This window comes from Dipodomys spectabilis, unplaced genomic scaffold (assembly GCF_019054845.1).
Source record: "Dipodomys spectabilis isolate Male_0828 unplaced genomic scaffold, ASM1905484v1 ptg000175l, whole genome shotgun sequence".
Classification (NCBI taxonomy): Eukaryota; Metazoa; Chordata; class Mammalia; order Rodentia; family Heteromyidae; genus Dipodomys; species Dipodomys spectabilis.
In genome coordinates, this window is record NW_024870852.1 from 6851313 (window position 1) to 6864148 (window position 12836).

At 45.2% G+C, this 12836-nt stretch overlaps 1 protein-coding gene across 2 annotated transcripts in view; it reads left to right on the plus strand.

Annotated features, from left to right (window-relative positions):
* The first annotated feature begins 11802 nt into the window (after nucleotides 1–11802).
* Rnf24 (ring finger protein 24) overlaps nucleotides 11803–12836 on the plus strand; it is a 58576-nt gene continuing 57542 nt past the window's right edge. For both annotated transcript variants that reach the window (XM_042694301.1, XM_042694302.1), the window contains exon 1: nucleotides 11803–11902. The gene's annotated coding sequence lies outside the window, so the exon portion shown is untranslated. The remainder of the gene's footprint in view (nucleotides 11903–12836) is intronic.

A 12836-nucleotide genomic window follows, 5' to 3' on the forward strand; every position in this document is an offset into this window, starting at 1 on the left:
CAGACAGGCACCACCCAGTCTCTGGGCTGGGTCCCATTCCCTTCCTCTAGTTTTACTTCAAGTGCACATTCTTGGCAGCCTTTAAAACTCTTCCCTGTACAACTCAGGAGTTCCACCCCCACTGTGCCTCTCTGAAGCCCCACCCACCTCTGGCGCCAGGTCTTCAGGAGACCCACCCCACCTGTCTCCTTATTGTTGCTTCCAGGATGCTGTCACCATCACCCTCATCTCACTTCCTCTACCTCCTTCCTCATAGACATTCATACTATAACCTCTGAAGTATGTAGATTTCTTACTCGGTTTATTTCTACATTTTATATCTTAGGCAATAATAAAGCCAGCCCCCTACCTTGACCACAGGGGTATTCTGGCAAATAGAATAATGACCCCTCAAGATGTCCATATCCTAATCTCCAGAACCTGTGGATCTGCCATGCTGGGGACTTTGGGATGTGACAGCAATTACGATCTTCAGAACAGGAATATTACTAATCCAGTATTATTTAAATTGATCCCACACAATCTAGGCACTTGTGTTAGTTAGCTTTCTATTACTGTGACAAAATACCTGAGACCATCAGTTTACAAAAGGAAATGTTTATTTTGGAGGTTTAAACCCATAGTCACGGCACCATAATTCATGGTCGGAGCTTGTGGTGGAGGAAGGATGTTTGTTTCCTGGTACTCAGAAAGCAAAGAGAGAGACAGAAAGGGGTACAGAGTCCCAATATCTTCTTCAAGGGAATTTCCCTAGTTACCTAATTTTCTCCTGTACCACCATACCTCTTAAAGCTGACACCACTGGCAGCCAAGTCTGTAGTGCAAACTACAGCAGGGCCTTATAAAAAAGGAAAGAGGAAGGCAAGAGAATGAGAGGAGATATAGCTACAAAAATATGTTTGTATAGAAGACAGGAAGGAGGGGAAGAAGGAAGAAAGAACAGAAGGAAGGAAGTTCACTAGAAAGAAACCAAGATAAAATGCAGTTGTAGACAACTTGTTTGGAATGTATTTGACAGTAGGCATTCATCTAGGCCTGCACTAGAATAAACCCTCAAACTAGTGAGGAAAGTCACGTGAGGATGGATCCAAGGGCAGAGAGGGCTCTGGATAGAGCTCAGGATGGCAGTAGTGATATGTGCATCTTTGACAGATTGAACAGCCTTTCCAGGGCTCCTAAGAATCAGCAAAGTATAAAAATAATCATATGATACCGGGTGCTGGTGACTCACGCCTACAATCCTAGCTACTCAGGAGGTTGAGATCTGAGGATTGTGGTTCAAAGCCAGCCCAGGCAGGAAAGACTGTGAAACTCTTATCTCCAATAAACCACTAGAAAACTGGAAGTGGTGTTGTGGCTCAAGAGGTAGAGCGCTAGCCTTGAGCTGAAGAGTTGAGGGACAGCACTCAGGCCCAGAGTTCAAGCCCCATGACTGACAAAAAAAAAAAAAATTACATGAGTTGTGGGCAGTTCAGAATAACCTGCCCCAGCCAAAAAAAAAAAAGTAAAATGTTTCTGGATAATCAAAGTTGATTAGGGCCATCATACCTTAGATTGTGTTGTGTATCAAGAGGGACACAGAGACTAGGTAAGAGACTGCTGGCCTGTAAGGAATCTTACAACCATGGTACAGGTTGGGTCTGTGAGGTCTTGTGAGAACTGACCACTAAAGAAAGACAGAATGGGGCTGGGAAGTTGGCTCAGTGGTAGAGCGCTTGCCTTGCATGCCTGAGGCCCTGGGTTCGATTCCTCAGCACCACATAAGCAAAAAGAAAAAAAGCCGGAAGTGGCGCTGTGGTTCAAGTGGTAGAGTGCTAGCCTTGAGCTGAAGAGCTGAGGGACAGCGCCCAGGCCCAGAGTTCAGGCCCCACAACCGGACCAAAAAAAAAAAAAAAGACAGAATGAATACCTCAGCTGATGCTGGTGTGTCCAGCAATGATTACAGACTCAAGGCCATCTACAATGTTTGGACCCCTGAAAGCCTCCCAGAAACAGGAGTAGGCCCCAACTGACAGACTGAGGTGAGATCAACACTGAATGAGGGTGAAATAGACATTGAGTTCAATTTAAGTGGTGAAAATTAGAAGATTTTTTTTTTTGCACATCTACATCTTTTTCTATTGAAATGTGTATCCATTACCCCAATAATTTGCTGGGAAAGAAATAAGAGGTTTTGGGGCTGGGAAGGTAGCTCAGCAGTAGAGTGCATGCCTTGTAAGCATGAGGCCCTAGGTTCAATTCCTCAGCACCACATAAACAGAAAAAGCCAGAAGTGTCGCTGTGGCTCCAGTGGTAGAGCGCTAGCCTTGAGCTGAAGAGCTGAGGAACAGCGCCTAGGCCCAGAGTTCAGGCCCCATGACCGGCAAAAAAAAAAAAGAAAAGAAATAAGCGCTTTTTTGTTTTTGGTTTTTTTCTAAGTACTACCAGACTATTTTAGAGAATGAAAATGCTAATGTTCACTCAGAGGATTGACTTTAAAGAGGGACTTTGGAGGTAGCATGAAGGGGAGCAGGGAGTAGCCCTGTTTTTCCCTCTCAGGTAGGGGAGTGTTTATTTTCAGAGATCTGCCCAGCCCCAAAGTGAAGAGTCACCATTCTTAGAATCCTTCCAATGAGGTCAGGTCAAATAACTGGCACAGAGCTGTAATCCCAACACCTAGGAGATAGAGGTAGGAAAGATCTTGATTTCAAGGCTAGCCGTGGCTACATGGCAAATTTGAGACCAGTATTCTTTCTCATCCCAACCCCCACCCTCCCCCACCCCCAAATAGAATTCTTCCAATGAGGCTCTGGATTGATTGCTTTGGTTGCCTTCTCAGGCCCCTACCTCAGAAGCTCCTTGCAGCTACTCTGTAGTATAGGAGGCCTCTACTCTTCCACTGGAAAAGCAGGAAGTAGGTGATTCTGTCAGTGCCTCACATATCACCCTTGGTATTTACCTCTGCACATGGAAAGCTTCTTTACCTTCCTACCTAAAGGCCTTCATTTCTGGCCACAGGAATGTTGTGTGGCCTATGTGCAAGCCAAGCCAGAAATGCCAGAGATGTGAAGGTACCAAGAAATCATCTTCAATTATTCATGAACAGAAAGTCTGTAAATAAATATCCTGGCTTCATCCTTTGGGTTAGGATAGCTCCGAGGTTCCCAGGTAGCCAGGAGACTGAGCTTGTTTCACCCAGTGGTAATTCACTTGCTAGCACATCTGTATGGACTTCTTTTCCCATCCCTGGCTCTCTCCTTCACTCTGCTATCTGGTGCTTCCTGGGATCACCTCCCACATAAGTCATTTGCATTTGAATTCTTGTCTGAGCATCTGCTTTGGGGGAGAACTGAAAACAAGATCAGTTCTAATTGTGTTAAAGAACACAGACACAAAAGGCTCCACATTACATGATTCCATCTATATGATGTTCTAGAAAAGGTAAAACTACAGATGGAGAAAGGATCAGTAGTTGCCAGGAGTTAAGGAAAATGTCAAGAGTAGATCGCAAAGAGTATATTTTGGGGTGATAAAACTGTTTTCTAGCATGAACACAGAGGTGGCTATATGACTATGCATTTTCAAAACTCATAGACCATAAAACTGAATATTACAAAGAATACATTTTACAGAGATGTAGAGAACCTAAAGGTACATGCAATTCACTTAGCCCATCTGAATATTTACAGAAGATGAACTTAAGAATCATGTAAGAAAAATTTATTTCCCGAGTCCCATAGCTACCTCATGATAGAGCTTGGAATTCAATCCTCAACAGTACTGAACCATACTCTTCCAACAGTAACTGGGTATCTTGTCTTTTAGCCAATATATCCCTAAAAGTCTGTACCTCTAAGAAAAGTTGACCATAAATAGGGCATAAGAAAAATGGTCATCTTGGTGATGAAGGCTTTCTAACATATTTATCTCTTGAATTTTCACTGCCTCAATCCTCCTAGGTTCATCCTGTGTTGATTCTCATACTTGAGTCTCTATGCTTGAGTCTCTATACTTCTCCCTTGTATTGGATCCCCATTTCCTACATCCTGGGTCATTCTCTTTGGTTTACTCTCTTGGCTTCTCAAAACATATCCTTCAGTTCCTTCTTAGAAAAGGAAGCATGAGATTGTACCTACACTCTTTTATTCTTTCTTTTTTCTTTTTTTTTTGTCGGTTATGAACTCAGGACTTGGGTGCTATCCCTGAGCTTTGCTGCTCAAGGCTAGCACCTCTACTTTTGGTTTTCTGGTGCTTAATTGGAGATAAAAGTCTCAGACTTTCCTGCTGGAGCTGGCTTGAAACCAAGATCCTCAGATCTCACCCTCCTGAGTAGCTAGGATTATAGGTGTGAGCCGCTGGTACCCTGCGAGACAATTTTTCCCTTCAAAATTCTGAAGATAATACTTTAACAGTCTAACTGCCATTTTTTTCTGGAATATTTCCAATAAGGAGAAATCTAAAGCCATTCTGATTCTTGAGACTTGGTATATGACTTACTTTTTCTTCACTGAAACTTACAGAATCTTTTTGTCCCTAGCATTTTGGAATTTTAATTACATATTGATTGGACCTCTTTTTTAACTATTGAACTAGGCATATCATAGACCCTTACAACTGGCAGTTTATGTTTCCCAGCTTAGGAAATTTTTCTTGAATTATCTCATTCAATGACTTCCTTCCCTTTTCTGGAAGAACAATTATCAAACCAGACCAGTTGTCAAACCTTCTGGCCTATTTATCCTACATTTCTCATCTTCTCTTTCCTATTTTTTTGGATCTATCTCCTGTGAGATAGTCCAACTTTTCCTCCAAGTCTTTTATTGATATACTTTTCACTTTTGCTACAGTGTATATACATGTGTTTATGTTAAAGCACCTTCTATTCTCTGTCTTAAAATAGTACTTTATTCTTGCTTCACGGATATAATATCTTGTAATATCACCTTGACAATAAGTCTTTCTATCTTGCAAGCTCATTTTTTTCTGTTTATTTTTGTTGTTACTTTGTTTTGGGTTTTTTTGGTCTGTCATGGGGCCTGAACTCTGGGCCTGGGTGCTGTCCCTCAGCTCTTCAGCTCAAGGATAGCACTCTACCACTTGAACCACAGCACCACTTCAGGCTTTTTCTGCTTATGTGGTGCTGAGGAATCAAACCCAGGGTCTCATGCATGCAAGGCAAGCACTCTACCACTGAGCCACCTTCCCAGCCCCTTTGTTTTGGTTTTGTTGTTATTTATTTTCTATCTTCCATGTTAACAGTCTCTTCTTCAGATATCTAACAATCTACGCTGGATTTTATTGTTGTCCTGCCCAAGTTGCTGTGAATCCAGTTGTCAAATGTTGGTAAATTATGTGTACCTGAATTTTCATCTCAGCTTCTGTTTCTAGGGAACTAAAGACATCAGTTCAGCTGTCTGCTCTTGATTAACAATAAAGGACTCTCTGGGTATGCTGGAGCACACTTGTTAGCCCAGCACCTATTAGTTCAGAGATTGGAGGATCTAAAGTTTGCAGCCAGCTTCAGCAATACAGTAAGACCCTGTTTCAAAAACAAAGGCAGGGATGAAGTTCAGAGTTCAGAGATAGAATGCTTGCCTCCCTTGTACAAGACTCTAGGTTCAAGACCACTATTGCAAAATATAGAAGACAGGCAGGCAGTTCAAAAAGTTTATTGAAACTCTGAGAATGAGAGTCAAGCTTGTCAATATAAAGATTCACTAAAGGGAAGTCAAAGCTTGTCATATGTTAGAATCTCCAGTCTTTCATTTTTGGCTGGTCAGAGATCTTACAGAAGAGAGGTTGAGGATGACTGCTAGTGATTTAGAAACTGAGCAGAGAAGAAGTTGAGAAACCTAGAAACCTAGGGAGGAAATAGTGACTTAGTATCCCATTCTCTACATGGTATCTTGTCCTCAGCGGTGCTACAGACCCTCTGTAAATGTCTAGTCCTCTGCTAAGCAGGAAAATGCTCACAGTATGGGGGGTAGGAGAATAAACTAAGATTTTAACTGTTCTCCCCTGACTCCCCTCCCCCACCCCCCACCCCGCCAAAAAAAAGCCTTTCACCCAATTATCCTGATTTTTGGCTGCTCATACAGAAGTGTCTAAGACTGCCAATTCCTCCTTTTTTTGTTCTCCTCATGAAAATAGGGCTCCTCTTAGCTTTTCCTGAATTTCAGCTTCTGTGGAGCTTCTAGGTCAATTTTCACACATCTCTGTTTACCACTTCCAAAATTCTTTTATTTTCCTATTTCCTCTGTCCAGAGAAGTTCATGTCTTTTCATTCCTCTATAGTACTTTCAGTGATAATTAGAAGCAAAAGTGGATGTGTAGATTCAATTCACCATCTTAACCTAGAAAAAAACAATTTTATTAGGAAGACCTATCCTCCAAGATCCCTTTCTTTGTGAATCCCTTGGATGACAGACAGGCAAGTAAGAAAAGCCAAGTAATAGAGCCAAAGGCATGGGATGGCAGCTGTGTCTCTCAGTAAAGGCTCCTGATCCCCTACAGAGTCCAAGTTTTTTGCCTCAGTCACTGCCTGAACCAATCTCCGAGTGTATAGACAGATAATTTCCAATTTTGATCATGTAGGTTGGAAAGGCAGAAAGCCAAAACAACCAGGGAAGCCTGCCTAGCGGAAGTGCTTCGGTGGCTGAAGAACATTCCAGAAAGCTTTCTTGTCCTATCTCTTTTTTTCCTTCCTTTGTTTTGTAATGAAGTGGTTGAAAGCTCCTTGGGTAAACTGGATAGGTTGAAGTAGAAGAAGAAAACCACCATACTTCCTTTTTCCTAGAACGAGCTGTGGACAAAGGTACCATTTCACTTCCTCTTTCAAGCTTAGACCTGAGACTCAGCAGAGACAAGGTGGTGGCACAATGAGGTGAGCAAAATCAAGAAAGGTAGAAATTGGGGTGATGGGTATTTCAAAGGATGGCAGCCATGGTAAGAACTGTACAACTAATAGCTGGAGAAGAGCTGGGCTGAGACAGCTTGCTTAGCAGATGGAACTTGAAAGTTCCCTGATGGTCAACCCTCAGCAATGGAGAGACTGAAGTCAGTGGATAAACACTCCGGCCTCTTATCATCCAGAAAGACAGTGTTGTAGGCTGTTCCCTTCTGGTTGCTTAGTGGGTTTCCAGCAAGGCTGAACACCAGTTGCCCACAGCAGTAACTAGCTAATCAACAAACTTTGGTAGTATTGGCTTCCTGCCCTTCCTTACTCATTACTATTTTTTGTTATGCTTGGGATGCTTCCCAAATAAATTACCCTCATTTAAGTCCCCATCTCAAAGTCTGCTCTTGGGAGAGTCCAGACAAAGATGAGTGACTTCCAATCCAAAAGTGTGTCTAAGCAGGTTATGCTGTCCCTAGGAATTTGTCCCTACCTCCTCATCTGCTTCTATGACTAGTCTCAGCTAAGAAGCAACCACATAAGAGTCTGGGCATACCTATGTTTCAGGAACTCTGAGTTTTGTTTGGGTGACTGGATCTGTGCATGCACCAGAAAGACAAAGTGATTTTTGGTGGCCTGGGAAATAGAATCGTGGCTCTTTACCTCCTTTGTTAATCTAAAGGTGGACACCTCCAGGCTCCAAAGGACCATGAATACAGGTGCTTATGCTTCCTCTCCACTCTACTGCTCCACTGTCATGTTAACACATCCCATAGTGAGAAGCAATTCCCTTCCACAGGCAAGGTCTTGGCCCAGCAAGAGGCACCACATGGCCTGTGAAAAGGGGAAAATTATCAAGAAGGATATCTTAGAATTGTTCGGATGGAGAGGCTCAGAAAACACAGAACAATTTCTGCTCTCACAGAAACTATTGGGGCTCTTCACCAAGCTAAATTTAAGGAATCAAAGTATTGTAGGATAGTCCTTGAAAGGAGTCATTCAGAACTCTAAATAATCAAGCAGTCAAGTATCTAAACAGTAGGAGGGATGTTTTTATCTTAGCACAGTGCCCACCACTCCACTGCACCAGAATAGACAGAAGGGCTGGGATGTAGACAGCCTTTGATTTCTGGCTTCTGTTTCAAAGACTGGTTTTGCCTTGACAAGTGAGGCTGTCACTGAATAAACTTGTACTGAGTGCCAGATTCAAAGATGACTAAAACACGCTCCCGTTCTCAATATAGTCACCATCCAGAAAGCTGCTGTCCAAAATTAGTCCCAGCCACATAAAATTAGATATCATTTCTTTTCTAGGAGGAGTCTTGAAGGACTTCTGACTATATGGGTATAGGTAGAGTTTTCTGAGATAGGTTTGGAATGAGGAAAATATTTTTAAGGAGGTATAATGTAGAAAGGAGATGGAAGAGGATGGGAGAGGTACTTTCTTAGTTCTTATTTTGCTGCTGTAACTAAGTACATATTTATTTTTTTAAATCTGTTTCTTGAGGCTGGGATGTCCAAAATCAAGGGGTTGATACCTGGTATGGGCTTTCTTTGCTGTATTGAAAATGGTGGAAGACAGAAAGGCAAGATAGTGTTCATCTAAGGGAAAGAGAGATGGGTGCCAATCTCTTCCTTTTATTAGAAACCCAGTTCTTTAATAAAGCATTAATTCATTCACCTAATCACCACTTAAAACTCCCACTTCTTAGAACTATTTCATTAAACACTGAATGTCCAGTACATGAACTTTGGCAAACACATTCAAACCATAGTAAGAGGACTGGAAAAGAAGAATATCTTCTTAAGCCCTATTCCATGAAGTCTTCCTCACCCCACACCCCTGATCATCATATGGAACAAAGGAATGTGTTTAGCTAGGAAGTGACTCTTTCAAGTTCTGGATGTCTAGGAGCCCACCTAAACCCTCTAGGAAAGAACTTTCCAGATCTCCCTCCATATACCTGGTCCATTTGTATGCTTTTGGTGCACCACAAATATTTTAACTAAAGGAGTAGGAAAGGTTTAAACAAATAGGATCACAGATGAGCAGGTGAATTTCCAGCTGGAAATACCAGAAGGCCAAAAATACCTCAAATTGAATAAAGAACCAAAGGGCAGCATCTTAACATATGTTGTAGAAGCTGTGAGGGCTGGGAATGTGGTTTAGTGGTAGTGTGCTTGCCTAGCATGCATGAAGCCCTGAGTTCGATTGCTCAGTACCACATACATAGAAAAAGCCAGAAATGGTGCTGTGGCTCAAGTGATAGAGTGCTAGCTTTGAGCCAAAGAAGCTCAGGGAGTACCCAGGCCCTGAGTTCAAGCCCCAGGACTAGCAAAAAAGAAAAAAAGAAAAGAAAAGAAAGAAAAAAGAAAAAAACCCAGAAGCTGTGAGGCAGGTTCCCTTGACTCCAAAAGGCCATGAGCTAACTCATCCCCAAAAGGCCATGGGCTAACTCATGCCTCCATAAAATTTTAATTTTCTGGGAAGTAGCAAAGCCTTTCTGGTCCTTGTATTTTCTCTTTCTTTTTCATACCTCATTTTCATAAGCACAAAGGACATGAAGCTAGAGCCACTCCACCCTCTCCCTATAGCTGGTTTAGACTAGTGGCTACTAGCTAAGCTTTATAAACAAATAAAACAGGTTTCCAAACCCTAGGCCAGGTGAAGAAAACCACAGAAGGGAATACAAAGAAAAAAAATGCAACTTTTCCTCTCCCAAGGAACCTCCCTGGGCCACCAGTGATATCCCCTCTACTAACAATTATTACATGTCCATTGATGTCCATTGTGCACAGTCACAGTCACACACTTGATCCTGAGGAGAAACTGCCCCTGCTATTGCAGCATTCATATTGTGATGATGGAAAAATATGCAAATGGGTGGGGACCTCAAAGGGTGTCTGGTGCCAAGATGGAAATGGGTACAGGGCACAGGTGGGGATTTCAAAGGAAATTGTGTCCACTGTGGAGGCAGGAAGGAGGACTCCATTAAAAAGTGTCTCTTAAAAAATAAGCTTTTTAAGAGCAGTTTTTGATTCACAGAAAAGGGAGGTAACAGCAATGTGAGAATCTCTTATTCCCTCTGCCACCCCCAACACAATGGTTTATTCTTTATAACTGATGAGCCTACACTGACATGCCTTTATCACCCAAAGTCCATGGCTTATTAAATTAGGACTCGCTCTAGTGAGTGGACACTCTACATGTTTGCACAATGTACAAGGACATGTACCCACCATCACAGTATCACACACATACAGAGTACTTTCACTGCCTTAAAAATACTCTGAGAATTTTTGGAGGAAAAAGACATTTGCGTCTCGCTAGATGTTTTCTTCCTAGTAGAGGGATCCGCAGGAATCATGTTCATCAAGGGTGCTGTTCCGGAAATGACTGGAAAATGAGTCTCAAGGTGTCAGATGGGGAAGGGAAAAAGAAAAACAGAAACACACCAGATTTGCATATCATACAAATAGATTTGCATGTGAATAGATTGAGGTGTCTGCCCAGGGGAGAAATGAACCCTGATTTAGACAGTGAAAAGTATCAAACAGCAAACTGCAACAGAGAGCAAAAAGACTAGGGACTTGGATCCAGCTTTCTGGCTTGAGTCTGGAAGGACATGGGTCCACAGCCCTGGACAGGCAGCTCCAATAGAAAAGCCCTATACTCTCACTCATGCCTGTAGCCTTCATTCACCTTGGAGGATTGTGACTGTGTCCATGACCATTGGGTAGAAGGGTATTTTTCTTGAAATGATCGTTGATGTTTCCTCTTCCCTCTTTCCTTGGAGGTTTATGGTTTGCCAAAGCAGGAGGAATGAATAATGGCTTTTGCTTTCCAAAGTTAAGTTACTATTCATGGTTTACCTGAAGAATAAAGGAAGGGGAACTGCAGAGGGACATGGGAACTTTGGAAAAGTAGACAATCATTTCTGCAAGACCCGAGTCCCCACACTCTACAGGGGTTTGCTACAAGTTTCCAGCTCCAAAGGCTAAGGGGCTAGGCTAGGAACAAGAATAAACTACCAGCAGAAAACAAGAATGGCCCCACAGATTCTTGGAGCCTCTGTAGATCCTACTGCCCTGTGATTAGTTTGGGTCAAGACCTTACACACACACACCAGGCTTGAAGTTACAATTTCTTGTCCCAAGGAATGAGAGCCGGCTGAGAGAACTAGATAGATGCAATTAAATAAAGGGGTGCATTGTTTCTGGTACATACTTCTGTCCACTATCCGGGCAGAGTTTGGGTCTCATCCATCACCATGGTCCTGCTCAGGAAGGGCAGACAGAGAGGGCAGTGTGCACCAACCCCCTACATAAGGAGATGGTACCCTACTCTCGGACTCATCCATGTGTCCCCAGGGATTTCCAAGTAAAGAGATGAAGAGGGGCTGGGAAGGTGGCTCAGTGGTAGAGCACTTGCCTTGCATGTATGAGGCCCTGGGTTCGATTCCTCAGCACCACATAAGCAGAAAAACCTGGAAGTAGCGCTGTGGCTCAAGTGGTAGAGCGCTAGCCTTGAGCTGAAGAGCTGAGGGACAGCGCCCAGGCCCAGAGTTCAGGCCCCATGACCGACAAAAGAAAAAGAGGTGAAGCTTCCATCTTTTACTGTTAGACACAGGGCATGCAAAACAAACAGGCAAGCAAACAGAAAACCCACCACACAACTGAGCAGCGAGCTTAAGCCACCCTGCTGAGCGCTGAGACAGGGCACCAGCACAGCGGAGGCCGTGCCCAGGTCCACAAGAGCTGCGCGTGCGCACTGCAGACGCTGAAGCCGCGCGCCCTCAGAGGAGTGGGAGGGGACTGGGCATCCGGGTTCCTCACCCCGCCCCCGCTGCATGAATGAGAGGCGCGGCGCCCCCTCCCCCGCCGGGCCCGCCCCTCGCCGGGGGCCGCTCGCCCGCAGTCCTGTCTCTGCCACCTCAGCCTCGCGGTGTCCCCACGGGCACTCGCCGCTCGCCGTCCTGCGCACGCAACTTGCCCCTGGCCCGCGGACCGTCCCGCACGCCCGTCAGAGTAAGTGAAGGAAGGAAGACCGAGCTGTGAAGGGCCGCCGTGCTCGGGCTGGGGCTTGAGGAACGGGGCGGGTCCGGGTCCGGGTCCGCGCTCAGGTCCGGGATGCTGAAGAACCCCGCGGGCCTGCAGCCTCCACCGCCCCCCGCCGCCCGCCACCTCCCGGCACACACACTCGGGGTGGCCCCGAGCCCGGGAGGGATGCGGAGGAGGGTCTGGCGCATCCCGGGGGCGGGGGGGGGGCTGTGAGGTTGAGTCCCGCACAATGAGAGGCGCGGAGCTGTCACCTGGGAGGTCCCTGACCCGGGGCAGGTCCGCGGCCCCCTCCGCACGCCCAGCTCGCGCGAGCCCTGGTGTCGCGTCCCCGGGGCGAGGGAGGCGACTGGGGGGGGGGGGGGGATGAGCGAGGAGGTGGAGGAGGAGGAAGAGCGGGCTGGCCGGGACGGCTGCCGGCCGCCGCGGTTCGGCGGTGGGGACGCGCCTTGGGGGGCGCGGCGTTGGCTGGCTTTTCCTGGTGCCGAGCGTCCCTCCTCCTTTCTTTGTGGTGCCTGTCGCCTGCCTGGTTGTCACCGTGCGCCTGGCAGTGGTCTGCGGCGAGACCTCTCGCCTTGGCTCCCTCATTAATGAAAGTCATATGGGGGACCTCATCATGGGGGTGGGGAGGGGTGAGAGGCGTGAGTGCTCCCGCAGGCCAAGGAATTAAAGGACCCTTCTTTGTTTCCCGATCTAACTCTGTGTGTGTGTGTGTGTGTGTGTGTGTGTGTGTGTGTGTCCTATGAACTGAGAGAATCTGAGATTGTTAAAAAAAAAAAAATGGAAAAGAAAGGCGAGGGTGGTAGAAACAAAATAATAATAATAACTTCAGACCTTCACCTCCCTTCTCCTCCTCCTGTCTCAGGTGTTATTTCAAACCGCAGTTCCTGGTTTCTCACTGTAA